Source organism: Erpetoichthys calabaricus, chromosome 4 (genome assembly GCF_900747795.2).
Source record: "Erpetoichthys calabaricus chromosome 4, fErpCal1.3, whole genome shotgun sequence".
NCBI lineage: Eukaryota > Metazoa > Chordata > Cladistia > Polypteriformes > Polypteridae > Erpetoichthys > Erpetoichthys calabaricus.
This window is the reverse complement of record NC_041397.2, coordinates 63,312,643-63,328,419: the sequence shown is the minus strand read 5'-3', so window position 1 is coordinate 63,328,419 and position 15,777 is coordinate 63,312,643. Positions and strand designations below refer to the sequence as shown.

The 15,777-nt window shown below is 37.0% G+C and overlaps 1 protein-coding gene across 4 annotated transcripts in view; it reads left to right on the top strand.

The window, feature by feature from the left end:
• Positions 1–766: 766 nt before the first annotated feature.
• Positions 767–15,777, top strand: part of farp1 (FERM, RhoGEF (ARHGEF) and pleckstrin domain protein 1 (chondrocyte-derived)) — a 324,030-nt gene continuing 309,019 nt past the window's right edge. For 3 of the 4 annotated variants that reach the window (XM_028799538.2, XM_028799536.2, XM_051926776.1), the window contains exon 1: positions 767–999. The gene's annotated coding sequence lies outside the window, so the exon portion shown is untranslated. Of the gene's footprint in view, positions 1,000–1,312; positions 1,442–15,777 lie in introns of those variants that run through there. The other variant, XM_028799537.2, reaches the window with a different exon arrangement.

Genomic DNA, 15,777 nt, shown 5'->3' with positions numbered 1-15,777 from the left:
TGCTTATTGTAAAGAAGTTGGTTCAGCCACTTTTTGGATGTTCCTGTGGTGGAGGCTCCTTCCTACTTCCACAACACGAATGCATGCGAAAATCCCAGCAGAACTGCTGTTCTTGATGTGCTCATGTCAGTGCGTCTGGAATTCAAATTCGCGTAGAATGTTTGTCTTATCTATTTTCCCTGTGAAAAAAAGAACACTGGCACACACACGCATGATTGCCAGCTGCCTACCTGCTTTAAGCATCATCTACACATTGGATTCTCTCACTGACTGAGCAACTTGGGTGGCTGCTCGGCTCGGCGTACATGGAAACACAATTGGGAATGATACGTATTCTTCTTGCCTTTTCACGTTACCATTCATTCGGGTCATGTGTTGTAATTCATTGGCGCCCGTGCCGTAGGCTGTCAATGGGCATTAGGCACAAAACGCCATGTCATCGAAGAGCTCAGTCACTCACACACGTCATTTTTATTAAATAAAAGTGTGAGAGTTTCGGCGGTTCATATTGTGTGTTATATAATTCTGAATGAGATCTACATCAGTTTTTTTCAGTTGTGCCTTTTTTTTTCCTAAACCTTTACCTGCATCTTACCTCAGTCGCCGCGTCACCTCACCTGCGCTGTGCTCGCTCTTTCTTTCTTTCTCTCTCTCTCTCTCTCTCTCCAGTTCTAGGTGGCGCTGTGACGCTCCCGGGTGAGGGTGCAATGCCAGTAACAATGGCTGGAGGCAGTATGTGGTCGCTGCATTGTTCGAGCCGCTCACACGATCGCGAAATCAGTGCCGTCCCTTTGGCTAAGTCAAGCTAGTCCGTCATGGCGACCCTGAGGCAGTTGGGTTTCAGCACAGCCCTCTTGTAAATCTATCGTACGCTTCCCCCTGCAACGTGGCTGCAAGAGCAGCTCGCGCAGGCGGTTCACTAAGGACTATTTCAAGAAAGCGGGAGAACGTAAAACACAAAAAGAGAAAGGAGAAAGCGGACAGGCAGGCGTTGCCGAGGTAAGAGCGCGGCCGGTGTCCTCCTCGCACTTAGAGCTCGCTATCCGAACTTGTTTCAGGACATGGAGTCATGGAGTGTGTGTGTGCGCGAATGAACACCTCGAACCTCGGGCGCTCCTCCTTTTAATTCATCGTAACGCTAGTAGCGTGGGGAAGGAAAACGCACTTGCAATAGCGAGTACTTTTTCATTTAGTAATTCCAGAAGAAAGAAAGAGAGGGGACAGGGAGCGAGAGAAGCGACTTTTCCTTTGTGGTTCCTTTTTTATCAATTGAATGGGAAAAGGAAACCGAAGAGACAGATCGCAGCGATTCGGGGCGCTGTCGTGTGAGAGCGGGGGGCGCGCGCGTGTATAGCTCGCACTCGGTATCCTGAGGTGCCTTGTTTCGGCTTGGTACTATTTGTAGATTGGAGCGCATAACGACTTTTCTTGGAGCTCTGAGGTAAGACTTCCATTTTAAATGCTGTTCACTTTTGCTGGGATTATTTTCATTCTTATAGTTGTTTCTGGGTGGATTAGGTTTTCGTTCGCTCGTGTGTACCGGCGCCTGCTGTCAGCCCTGTATGATGGAGGCGCTTCGTAACGCGCGACAGTTCCAGTTTAGCCTGTCCATCCAGGTGACTTCACCAGCACATAACGCTAGGAAAATCTTTCCGAGCTTGTCCTTTCCCTTTATCACAACATAACGACCGACCGCGCAGCCTTCTCGAGTGGGCGATTTTGCGGGAAAGGAAGCTGTGATCTCGGGTGGTATTTGTGGGAAAGAGCACTTCTAGTCTGTAGTCTCTTCAGCATGGACGTTACCCGGGGGAGCTGGCTTTTGACCAGCACTGTTATGCCGACCATATGTTGGGTTGTTCCGCTTATTGTGGAGGGGCACGCTAAGCCGATTACGTGTAATGCTTCTCCCCTACTGTCCTATTAACCCACCTACTGTAATTGCTCCGCCGGTCTAAATTTAGAACAGAACACCTGATCATTCCTTACCCAAGCCCTTGGGCTTCCTTGTTAACGATTACGATTTCAACTTGTTCAACATGCACTCCATTCTTTGCTTTGTATAGCGTCCTTTATTTGTATTTTTTCGCGTAGTCTTTTAAGAAAAATCGGGTTAGAATAATGAGTTGAATAACCTCCTAGTTAATAAAGAAATATGGTTTGAACCGCCTCCTGTTAAATTTGCCACTGAAAGATTGTGAATTAAATAATGGGGACATATCTTAATGTAGAGAATACAGGGTTGAGAGCAGTTAGTCCTCTGTGATCTCTGTGACAATACATTTTAATCAAGTCAGATTTTTATAAAACACTTTTTATTTTCCAGTTTAGGAATTTTATGTGTTAGTCCAGACAAACTTCAACAGTTTATTTTTCAAAAAGGAATATAACCTGCATTGTGTTTTAGGGCAGCAGGATGAGACAGTGAGCAGGCTGGAAGTGGAACTGTCACTGCTTGTATCCAGTTTACACATTCCTCAGTTTGTCAAGGGGGGATGCACAGTGGTGTGGTGGTTAGTGTTACTGCCCAATAGCATCAGTGTCAATGGTATGAATGTTGGGTTGGGGTAAATAATTCATTCAAATTACATGTTTTTACAATGCCCAAGGACTTGTATGCTGAATTAGATGGCAACTCTTTGTGCTTTTGACCAGGACTGGCTCTGTCTGGGAATTGCACTGTCTCCGCAACCCAGATAAACACATTAGGAATTGGGAGAATAGATAGATAATGGTACTGTGCCAACTCATTTGATTGGTGACACAAAGTTGTGCTGGTGTGGGGTTTGTGCATGAGGGTGGCCTGCAGTGAATAAGTAGGTGTACTATTCTACCCTACAACGATAGGCCTTGGTATACCACAACACTGTACCAAAAAGCAGGTTTTGGAAATGTAAGGATGTATTTATAAGGTGTTTTTGTTTTTCATTGCAGAGATGTATTAATTGTTTCCTCATACTGTTGGCTAAGGTTTTAATATATTTTCAAATATTAGAGGTAGGGAACCTATGTTTAGTTCCCTGCTCAGTCGCTACCTGTTGTGTCTGCTCAGTCCCTTAACGTGCCTGCAAGTTTTAAAGTACTTGTAGTATACAAACAACTTTAATGTATTCTGATTCTGTGTGGTGCTTTGGGTAAAGTCATTTACCAGTTTACAAATACTTAAAGAATTTCAGTCGAAATTAGAATAAGGTCCCTTATTATAAAACTGGTTACAAAGAGCCGAGATAGCGTTGGTTTAGACATGTGCATGTGTGCAGATCAGTTTAAATACCTAGGGGTAAATATCACAAGTAAACATAAAGCTCTTTATCAACAAAATTTTGGCGTCTGTATGGAAAAAATTAAGCAAGACTTGCACAGATGGTCAACCCTTCATCTCACTCTAGCCGGAAGAATTAACATTGTTAAGATGAATATCCTTCCTAAACTTCTCTTTTTATTTCAAAACATTTCAATATATATCAATAAATCGTTTTTTAAACAGTTAGATTCAATAATAACCTCATTCATTTGGAACTCAAAACACCCACGTATCCGAAGAACGACCCTACAAAGACCTCAGGCAGAAGGTGGCATGGCTTTGCCTAATTTTCAGTTTTATTACTGGGCAGCAAACATACAAGCCATAAAAACCTGGACATAAATAAATGCACATACCCAGGCTTGGTCTGCAATAGAAGTAAAATCCTGTAGTACTTCTTTATATTCCCTGCTCTGCTCTCCAATAAATGAAAGTTATCGCAAATATACTAATGACCCAATTGTGCTTTACTCACTCAGAATATGGAACCAAATTAGGAAGCATTTTAAGATGGAAAATCTTTTATCAGTGGCACCTCTGCAAGGGAACCACCTCTTTCAACCTTCGCAAGTATATCCAGTTTTTAATACCTGGAAAAGTTTTGGGATTAAAATGCTCAGAGATCTTTATATAGACAACATATTTACATCTTTTGAACAATTACGTTCAAAATTTAACCTCCCAGCTACACATTTCTTTTACTATCTTCAAATTAGAAATTTTGTTAAACAGAAATTGCCCGATTTCCCCCACCTTGCACCCTCCACAATGCTGGAAAAAATACTGCTCAATTCCGAGGAAACAAACACTATTTCCGCAATATATAAAATCTTATTAGAGTCCCTACCTTTCAAAGACCCAAGAGGACATTGGGAAGAAGAACTCTTAATCAATATATCAGAAAAGGAGTGGAAGGTAGCAAAGCAGAGAATTCACTCGAGTTCTATATGCGCAAAGCATAGAATTATTCAACTAAAAATGATATATCGAGCTCATCTGTCTCGCTTAAAACTGTCCAAAATGTTTCCAGGCCAGGATCCAACCTGCGAGCGCTGCAACCAAGCTCCTGCCTCACTGGGTCACATGTTCTGGGCCTGCACCAAACTAACATCATTTTGGACAAAAATTTTTAAGTGCCTCTCAGACAGCCTTGGTATCACAATCCCTCCTAACCCACTAACAGCTGTGTTTGGTGTCCTTCCAGATGGACTGGAATTGGAGAAGGACAAGCAAACGGTGATTGCATTCACTACACTCTTGGCACACAGACTTATTTTGTTAAATTGGAAGAATCCTAATTCTCCTCTTATAAGTCAGTGGGAAACCGATGTTTTATATTATTTGAAATTGGAAAAAATCAAATTTTCAGTTAGAGGATCTGTACAAAATTTTTTCAAAACATGGCAGGATTTAATCAATATTATTTTAGAATAAGAGAAATAACTAGTACCGCATTTAACTCCCTTCTCCATCTCTTATTTACATATATATTTACTTCTCCCTTTCTTTTGTTTAATGTTGCCTTATTAAAAAGCCTTAAGCAATTTTCCTTTAGCTAAGCTCTCCTTCTCAGGGGTGGGGTTTGATTTGTTTTCAAATTTGTTGTGTTATAAATTGATCTGTTTGTATGGAATGATTACAATGAAAATTAATAAAATAAATTAAAAAAAAAAAAAAAAAAAAAAAAAAAGGCATGTGTATATTGGGAGAAGGGTGCTAAGGATAGAGCTGCCTGGGAAGAGGAAAAGAGGAAGGCCTAAGCGAAGGTTTATGGATGTGGTGAGAGAGAACATGCAGGTGATGGGTGTAAGCAGAACAAGATGTAGAGAACATAAAGATATGGAAGAAGATGATCCGCTGTGGCAACCCCTAACGGGAGCAGCCAAAAGAAGAAGATTATAAAACTGGTTACAACAAAAGCTAGAAGACACTGGTTGTCTCATGAATAATGAAGAGAAAGTCTATGTTGAGGGAGCCCTGGAATTGTGTATTCTTATTTTGCACCAGAGTGCCAATTTTAGCAAATGGTGTTTGGATTAATAGGGGTAAAAACAGGGAACAGAACAAATGTTTCATATTCTGTTAATGGAAGCATTGATGTGGGCATAAAGGTGACAGTGCGAAGTGTGTCTTTATATTATGCGTGATTGCCTGTCAGGGCAGTAGATGGATGCAAATGCAGGAAACAGAGAGTTGTAGCCTTAGAACAAGCAGGTTAAGGGGCAGGTAGCTTAGCAGGCCTTGGGAGTGCCCAGTTGCTTGATGAGAAATGTGTTATGTGGTATCAGAAGATAACTGGGAGATTGATAACTTTGGAAGTGGTTCTGGATAGGCCATGAAGTAACACCATGGTAAGGTCTGGGGAAAAAACCTTTTGACCATTGGCTCACTGAATGTAAAGTTGAGAGATGAGTTTGAGAAAGGCACAAACTGTCTGGGAGATTTCATTGGTGGAAAATTGTGTCAGTGTGGCAGAAAATGGTCTGTTTTCTTTATGGTCATTTACTATGTTCTGTTCATGCTATATTGATCAGTATTGTTTTCCAGCCTTGACATGCCTTGTGGTGACATTTTTTAATATAGCATCTTGGTTCACTGTTCATTTGCAACCTTTAAGGCTTTTGTTTTTGCATTAACGTGCATGAGTTGTTCTTTGCTCGCCTAATGCATATGTCCCTTTCTGACCTTCTGGTATTTCTCAGTTTTGTGTTAGCAGTATTTAAAGGCTACTTCACTTGGGCAAGGCACGTTTTAACTCCTAACAGTCCTCAGCCTGGAGCAGGGTGGAGGTGCAGGCATAGTTCGTACACCATAGCTCCAAGGTCATGTTGTGTGGCTGAGTCTGTTAAATCTAGTGTTGTTTTTTTTTTTTTTTTTTTTATAAACACTTTTTAAAGTACTTGTTCTCAAAGTGTGGTACATGTATCCATAAAAATTAAATAAAGCTTATGTATAATACTGCGTTTTATTGTTTATTTTAAATTCCACTTTGCTTTTTTTTTAATTCAGAAGCAGTGCTATAAATGGCAGACTTCTATATTATTGGTAAAAAGAGCTTTACTGAGTTTCACAGGCTTTGAAGAAAATTCCCAAAATGTTTGTCCCATAAACCACAAAGCACCCTTAAACAATATGCTGCCAAAAGAAGTGTGGCTGCTGGCAATACTGTGCACCAGCAGTAAATAAGCAGTCATAGCCCAATGCTTCCAAATGTGTATACAAGTTTGAAAGGCTGAGTCATGGAGAGAGAGTTGGAATGCATTGTTCAAAAAAAAAAGTATAGCTTAAACTTAATAAAATAACAGCTTTTGAGTGTGGCCTCACTTGCACAAGCATAGTAGTATCAGTACTGGTTATTACCCTATTATTTGTTAATGACTAAAACTCATAGAATGAATATTAATACATAAAGTTTCTTGATTACCTTTATGTGTAGGCATTGGAAGAACAGTAAAATCTGAGCAGTGCAAGAGCACAAGATGCTGAAGTGCATGTTCTCTGTTAAACCTCACTTCATAATTCTTCAGTCTTGCCTTATGTCGATAAATGGTGTGAAATATATAATGGTAGCCTCCATTTTACATATCATTGCTTGGAGCAGTTGCACATTATTTAAAGAGAGACCCAGGTATTTTTGAAGACAAACAATTAAGTATATTATAATTTCTGAAAAAAATGCATCTAGTGTAGTACTTGTCAGATTCTGTTGTCAGCAAGTCCGTTTCCATTTTTATGTGTCAGTTTTCTGCAGTGAATGTTTTTGGTGGTTGCAAAAGGCAATTCCAACACATCTGTAAATTTCTCATTTATTTCATTACATGTTTTTGTTGTTGTGCTGCCATATGTAAACCAGCTATCTATGCAAGATCCAGCTATAAATTATTTGTGAAGCTGACAAGAAATCCCAATTTTATGTTAATAGCTATTAGAATCATGGAAAGTGACAATTACTGCTTTGTTTAAAAGTTAAATAAGCTCCTAAAAAATTAATTAATTAATTTTCCCAATTTGTCTTTTTCCTTTACGGGGATCACAAGATGCTGGAGCCTAGCCTGGCAGCACTGGTTGCAAATGAGCCACCAGTCCTGGGTGTCAGTCCAGTTTAGCTAAAGGCACATTCAACCCAAGCTCGGTGTCTTGTGCTGTGACAATTTAGACTAACTAACCCAACTTTTACACTTCTGGGATGTAAGAAGGAATCAAAATAGACAAAGAGTGGCATGAAACACTAGAGTTTATAAGACAGCAGTGCTGACCCACTCTTTAAAATACCACCAGCAAGTTAAGCTTTGCCACATTTATTGATTTCAGAGTGTAAGTTGAAATTTGCAAGCAGTCATGAGTAAGGCCAATATAGCTTTAATTCACAAATAGGCATTAAAATCTATGTTCAAAAGTGTAATACTGTATGTTATACATATACTATAGCTACTTATACAGAGTATATTAACTCACTGAAAAAACTTGGGCTGAAGGACCCTTTTGTTTGTCAAGTTTCTTGTATTTTTATCTAGAGTAAAATGGATAATAAAATATGCTACAGAGCAAATAAATCAATTTCAACTTAGTCTTAAAGTAATTTAAATACTTGTAACACACAGTCAAAAATTTCTACAAGAGCATACCAGCAACAAAAATAATGTGATCATGTAAGTGAAGTGCAATGAATAAAATCAAAATCTGAGTATACTTTTTAAATAATTGTAAAAGTGAATTCAAAGTAATTTATGGTAAAGTTAGAACTGTAAAAATCAAAGAAGTCCCACTCATTTTTGAGGATGTGTGCTTGATTATACTGTATGGTGTGCTGATCTGGTTATCATACCTAGGCTGATTCCTACTTCCATCTGTAAACAGAAATCTTCTGATCCAGTTAAGTCAAAGTGCTGTCAACGTTATGGATAAATCAATTGAACCTAAAGTTTTATTTACAGAGCATTTTATTAACCATAACTGAAAAAAATGCATTGCCATCTGTGTCAGAAGTATTAAATCTTTTAATTGAACATGGCAAAAAAGTAATTGTTAAAACATTACAGAGATGGAAATATTTTTTGCAGATATCTGCACAAGTAAGGCATTGTGTCATTTAAAATTAATATATATGGTACATTTCCAGGAAATACTGTTGCTTTTTGTTTATTTTTATAAATAAATAAAACATTTAAAAATACCTTTTTGGTTTCCCATAAAGATCTCTTCCTCTGTCCATTTTGTGAGTAAGACTCTATTTCATTAAAAGACTGTAGAGCATACGAGCCTCTCTTGAAAAATTGTCCTCTGGAAGTAATTGTCTGTTTATTATATAGAATAACACTAAATATGCAACTGACGTTTGTAGAACCTGAGTTTGCTTGGTTAGCTCCTTTTACCTTATTGTTTTCATTGGCTGTGGTATGGTGAACTGCAAAACAAAGTGGAATAAATTGGGAAAAATGGGACCCATTATTAATCATTTAGAACACATGAATGGTATAGTGTGGACAAGTGAAATTAAATTTGACATGTGAATTGAGCTTTAAATTGAGCTTGAAAATGTCCTGCTGTATATCCATGTAAAACTATATAGCCTGTGTTATCATTAACCAAGCCAGAAATCTATTAATTGGTAGTGAAGTATATAAAATAGCTGACAAAGCTTTGACTGATATAAGAAGGTATTACACCAAGCCACCACACATTACAAGAAATGAACAATGTAAGACATAAAAAACATTGTTAATTTAACCAGTGCTGCAGCACTAGTGATTAAATAGGTGCATTCTCAAACCTTCTGAATATAGTTCAGGGTCATGAGGAGGCCATAGCATATCTTGGCAGCAACCATCCTTAGATGAGGCACCAGTTCTTCACATCAGTGCATCAATGAAAGGTTTAAGTGACTGAAGATTTGAAAAAGTGAGCTTCAACGTTACCCATATAGTAGAGAATAGCATATTCTCTGCATGGATTGTAAATATTTTTATAGCCAGTAAAACTGCAGTTTTCAATGTGAATGCAGACAAATGGGATATTAGGGAAAACAATTGGGAACCATTGCCCTTAAGTACTATTTATTAACATATATATTACAAAGTAGCAGGTTTCTTCACTTTAAAGTTCTGTATATTTTGTTGCTATTAATTTTCACTTCAAAAAGATGCTAATGTAAAATTTTTCTTTGAGGATATTTCTTCAGATTTTTCTTCATGTTTGATTTTTTTTTCTTTTTTGATAGTTGTTGGTTTTAAAAAAGCAAAATTTGAAACAGAATGAAATAATGACAGGTCATTATGGAAGCTAAAAATATGAAATTGTCATTGCTAATAGAAGGTTACTTGTTTTTGTTTAGTGCAATTTGGGCATATCACGTTTCACATAATTGTACACTAGTGATTAGATGCTTTCATTTGGTAAAGATCCGTGTATAAAGTTTTTTGTTGTTGAAAAGAATTATATAGTATTTGGTATTTCTTTTTATAGCATGCTGTATATTGTAATTTTCTATAATTAGGTTGTGTCAAAAGCCACTTTTAGTTGATCTAGAAGAGCAGAGTATATATTGGAAAGTCAGCAGCAGGCGTTCTGTGCATATTTTAAAGGTAAAAATGATGCTTGGTGAAGAATCACCTGATATACAGTTAAGGCAGTTAGGTGGGCATAACATTTTGAGGTAAACAGAGGCTTATTGTATAACTCACAAGGTGTTGCCATTTGCTACAAACAGTTCAAGCATATTGGCTATTTACTCACATGTAGTGGATGTCTTGAGAACCATAATAAGAGCTTCTGCCTAAAGAGGAGTGAGTTGAGATTGTTAGGGAATGTCGTAAGGTACACTGAAGTCATTATCCCTCCTATCTGGTAGTGGAACACCTGGAAATCCCCTGAAGCTCCTGGAGAGCATTGCCTTGTGTGTTCATTTCTTTGTGCTCCTCCCAGGACCTTCACTGGAACAACCAGATGGAGATTGAAGTGTTGCACTCTCAATTAAAAAAAGACTGACAACATAATTTCTACAGTCAAGGAGTAAAATGTGATGAAGTAAATGTAAAACACGTTAAGTCAAGAATTAAAGTGGTACAGCTGAATCCATAATATTACAGCCTCAGGTGAAGAACACATGTTAATCAAAGGATGTGCTTAAAGTAATGAAATACAGTAATATTTCTGAGGATTGTTATTCATCAAGTTTTCAGGTGTTTATTATTGTCCCCTTTAATTATCCACAGTTATCTGTGCTCTGCTTTGTCATCAGAATTCTCTAAATTATTATAATACAACTCAGTACTTCTTTAGTGCCTTGGGGTGGAGTTTACTGTATAAATAAATTTTACAAAAAAGAACATTCTTTTATCTTCTTAATCCAATTTAAGTCAGGAACTAACCCAAATACAACATCACAGGGTCACTCACACATGCCTAATTTAAAATAATCTGTTAAAATAACATGCATGTCTTTAGGATATGAGAATGTACTATGGAAAAATAAAGGTTGCTTTGTTCACATGGAGAAACTGGGTGTTTGAAAAAAGTAACCTGAACAAACACTCAACACGTAAGATATTCTAGTGAGGGATGTGAATCAGGTGCCATCTTTTGCACCAGCTAGTATTAGGATTAGGATTAGGATTAGGAACTGATAGTTCCTAATTCTCTCTCTAATGCTTTTTTAGTATTTACATGATTGTGAAACAATGAAGGGAAACTAACAGAAAACTGTCAGGGATATTTAAATATCTACGTCAATTTTTTCCCTTTTGTTTACTTGCCTTATATAATGTATTTTTTGACAAACACATTTAAGTAACACCGACACACTTAGCAAAACTGGTTTGTTTTCAACACCAATGCCAGTTAACATGTATTTGTGTGTTGTGATTGGATTGAATTTTGAATGGTAAAAATGACATGATGGTATTGCTTAATATGTTTGACAGTGAGTGTAATGAAGAAGTATGGGACATATCAAAAATCATTCAGACTGTGCCAAAGTGAGTCTTTAAAGTAAGATCCACCCCCATATCGGGTATATCACAGATGGACTGGAAAGGGAATTTGTTTTTGTGGAAATACTAGCAGAGACTTTAATAAATCCCACAGTTTATAGCCTGTCCTACAATGTAGGGAATGTAGCAATGACAGTTTTATTAGGGTTATAATTTATGATGTAGACTTTTCTTGATTTGAATTCGACATTTTATTTAAAAAGGCATTCAAGCACTAACTGTCTGAAAAAGAAAATGCAATGTGGAGATAAAGGTCATTTGCTTAATTTCCTCCATGTATCCCATTCCACAGCTAGCAGTTATGTGAGGTGTAAAATGTCTCCAGAGTGTAAAATGCAGCTAGACACTGATGCAAACTGCACATGCTGCCAACTGGAGGCCACATATCTGAAACCAGAGGATTGTACATTGACTACAGTAGATCCCAGTTGCACCTCCTGTTGTTGGTTGAGTATAATTTCTGCCTTTGGCTCAGGAGTTTCTTTCTTTCAGTGTACTTCTCCTTCTCACCCTTGAATGGACATTCTGCCTCTTTACTGGAGCCATTAGTACATGATCAGGTGGATATGGAAGACTGTTTGCTGTTAAACATAATTAAGCATGATTGGATGTCATGTAATGAGCACATGTTTGGCGAGGTGAGTAAGACTGTTTTAGGAGACATAGATAGCCTTGAGTACATGTCTAGATTCAGGGCACCTCTGCAGTGGAATTTTTACTCCTTTTTACAGTACATGAATAGTATTGATGTTCAGACATAATTTTTTCATAGTGGATAAGAGGTATGCACTAGGAGTGAACAAAAATTGAGATATATAATAAAGTGAGTTAAAAAGTTCCCGAAAGCAGTACCAGGTGGTTTTACTTTTGTTATAATTAATTATAAATATTAAAATAATAATTATTATACTAGTTGGGAATTGTGCTCTTCCCAAAGGGCATAACACAACAACAAGACAAGAAGAAAGAGTACATCTTTACACTGGAACAATTGAGATTTAAGACTATTTTTCACTGATAGCATTACTCTAATGCTGTGGTATTCTGAAATGTTTTCTACAAGCTTATTATTTAAATAAGTGGAAGCAGAGAATCGCAATTCCATTAAAACACTGGATAAAAACTAACTTTGGTGCAGAGTTGTTCATTTTTTGTTTCAACTAAGCACAAAGTAAACCAAGCTTTTCCCATGATTAATTGATAAATAGCTGAGCTTATCATTTTTCATGATTAACAACATTTACTAAAGTCTTATCCACCTTAATGAGGGTACTGAATAAAACTGATGTATCCCCCAAAAGTAAAGGTTTATATTTTTTTATTTTACTGTGTTTAATAAATCTAGGTAGGGATGTAAACATCTTTGCTTTGTTGAATCAAATGCTTTTGGCATTCTTGAATGTGTTAATTATAACTCTGATGCTATTTCAATGTCCCGTTTGAAGAATCAGCAAATCTGCTGGATTCTGCTAAGCATGATGGGGATTTAGTGGTGATAATTAGAACCAAATACTGTAGGAGTTCACTTTTTCATGATTTTAAAGTTTTAGAAGAGATAGATTCAGATGACCCTGTAGAATGCCTGACAGGAAATATAAATATATTTGTTTACATAACAAATGCAAACCTTATTTTTGTTAACCAAGTGCATCTTCTGTAGGTTTAAAAATAGCTATAGGATTAAGATTTGAAGCAGTTTCGTGTTGCTTTTTATAACACTTGCACACTGTAGCAGGCAGATCTTACTCGCTGTGCAATTTTAGATAATCCATTGTCTGTATCATGTATACCTGTGTTTACTTTGTTTCCCACTTTGGCTTTACATATGGGGAAATTTTAATAGATTGGAACAGAACCACAAAAAAAGTATACCTCCTGAATCTCTTAATCAGCTATGACTCAAAACCAAAAGTGCAGATTGGCCTGTGCTTGATGTGTGTTTATTATTCATTTTGGTGGTAGTAACCCAAGGTACTGTAATCCTTTTTGTTGTTTTCTTTTTTTTTTTTTTTTTTTTGCACTGGAAGAGGTGTCAGGTGTACAGTACTCATCTATCCTGTGAATATGTGGGTAGTGGTATGAGGCTGTTGTAACAAAGTTGCTTCTCCTTGATCAAATATCAACCCAGGTCCCTGGGTGTGTGTGGCAGCAGAGTTTACCACTTTTCCATTGCTACTGTATGTAATGTAAAAATGTATGGACGGCTACTTAGTGCACTCAGTGAATAACTGTGACACTCCATGTTTATATTTTAACTCAATACAGACAATGACATTTGGTTCATGAAGCAGCAGGACAAACCATTATAACACTGTGCCACCCACATATTTATTTTATATTACTTTTAAAAGTCATCCTATTGTAATATCATGAAAATTTGTATATTTAGGAAAACACTTTACACTTTACTGGGCCAAGTTTGTTAATCGCAAATCTGACATCCTCAGAGTGAACAACAAACACTAATCCCACCTCTTTGGGGAAGCAGGTCTCCGCGTCTCAGTACCCGATTGGATTTTTCGTGCGTTATGTTTTAGGTCTTACCTCATTTACCGAAATCCGATTGGATCGGCCGCGCGATATTTTATAGGTCCCGCCCTCTCTGTCATGTGTGACGCGTCAAGCGGCCTTTGAAGCATCGCACCGTGCCCCGCGCATGCACACTTCACCAGAAGACACACTCACACGGACACATGGACGCACAAAGGGATTTTATTAAAGAGGATTCTTAACAGGTTCTTTTATTAAAACCATCATTTGGCAAAGCAAGTACTGTGCAGTGCAGTCCATTTCCTGGCATTATTTTGCACTGAAAAATAGCTGTATGAAAAATTTCAAGCTTTCTGCAATGAAAACAAAGTTTGCACAGTTTTTGCTTATTGTAGTGCTTTAGTAAAAGAGTCAACTGGCTTTATTAATATACATTTAATGCCTGGGATTATCAGAAGAGTTATGTAAATCTGGATTTAAGTGTTAGCATAAATTGAATTAAGGAGGAATACCAGCAGTTGTACCTGATTTTGCTTGTCTTGAACTTTAAAGAAAAAGTTGCACTCCTGAGTATTGAATGATTGTCTGTCTGGCTTTTGAAGCTCATCCATTATTCATATTACTGTGTTGTTTATCTTTTTTGTTTTAGCTCAGTTTCACTAGTTTTAAGTCCATTCAAAAAAGTTGCAACAGAATAAAAACCAATCCATTCAGTATCATCCCATCTAATCCTAATGAAATTTCCAGTGGAGTGGAGGCAGTCCTGGTAGCATTTAACAGAAGGCACGCTTCAACCTTGCATAAGCTTTTAGTCCATTGTGGCACATGCTTCCTCATACTGCTACACTTGCTTATACATGGCCAGTTTAAACTTGCCAGTCTACTAAACAGGCACATCTTTAAAATGTGGCTGAATAAACCATATATTCCACTGAATCAAATATTATAGACATGAGGATAATCTGTTAAAGTTCTCTTAGTATTAGCTGTATGCATATTAACTGGACTCTGAAAAATGTAGGTATAGATTTTAGTTTAAAATAACAACTGTTTTAATTAAGCTTGTTTTTGTCTTTTTTTTTCTCTAATAACCTTCGCTTTTCATTCTGTTTAGAGTTGCAATGATTTTGATTAGTGGCCCTTTGCAAAATGTGCTAAATACTATAGTGACAACGTGCATTGTCCCATTTGAAGACAACAGTAAATGAAATGAAAAAAATATTTTATATTCTGGTAATTTCAAGTGGTCAGATATTTTCTCGCCCTTCCCCAGTAATTGGCTACTCTCATATATGCATACTGTGATGGTATTCATGGATTGGTATTCATGTATTAATCCTGTTTTTATATGTTTTAAACCCTTTTATGTTGTTCAACTACATTTTAAAACCATGTTTGTGAACTTTTGTTACAAATGGATGGTTTAAATAGCAGCACTTTGTTATTTAACTTTTCAAGTTATAGAAAAGCATTCTCACTTAGTATGGGCTTGTTCACAGGTTGGATAAGATTCAGGCAATTTGTAGTTCAAAGCAATTGTAAAGCCCCATTGCTGCACAGTTTACCTACATATTACAATTAAAAAAGTCAGCATGTACCTCAATTGAAGAAACGATTTTCTTTTAATTTGGAAATGCTGCTCCTATCTGCCTTTTAATAACATTTATCCTCTTGTCAAAAATAAAGGTTGTGGAAAAGAAAGAGTTATATTTGAATTGTATGCTTCATAAAAACCTGTGCAGCATCCTTTCTGTAATTAGTAAATTTAGATAGATGAATTCAAGCGTTTCTTCATATACATTTTTATCAATCAGAGAAATTCTGCACGTATCCTAGTTGTAGTTTCAGTCTGTACTTTTTTTCTGTAGTATTACAAAACAGCAGCAGTGCTTTGTATAAGATTGCCAGGAATTCTAGCACTGAAGTGTAACAGGATAATAAGGGAAAAAAAAACTAAAATGACACAATGTAAGTTACAGTGCATTGTTTTTTTGTTTT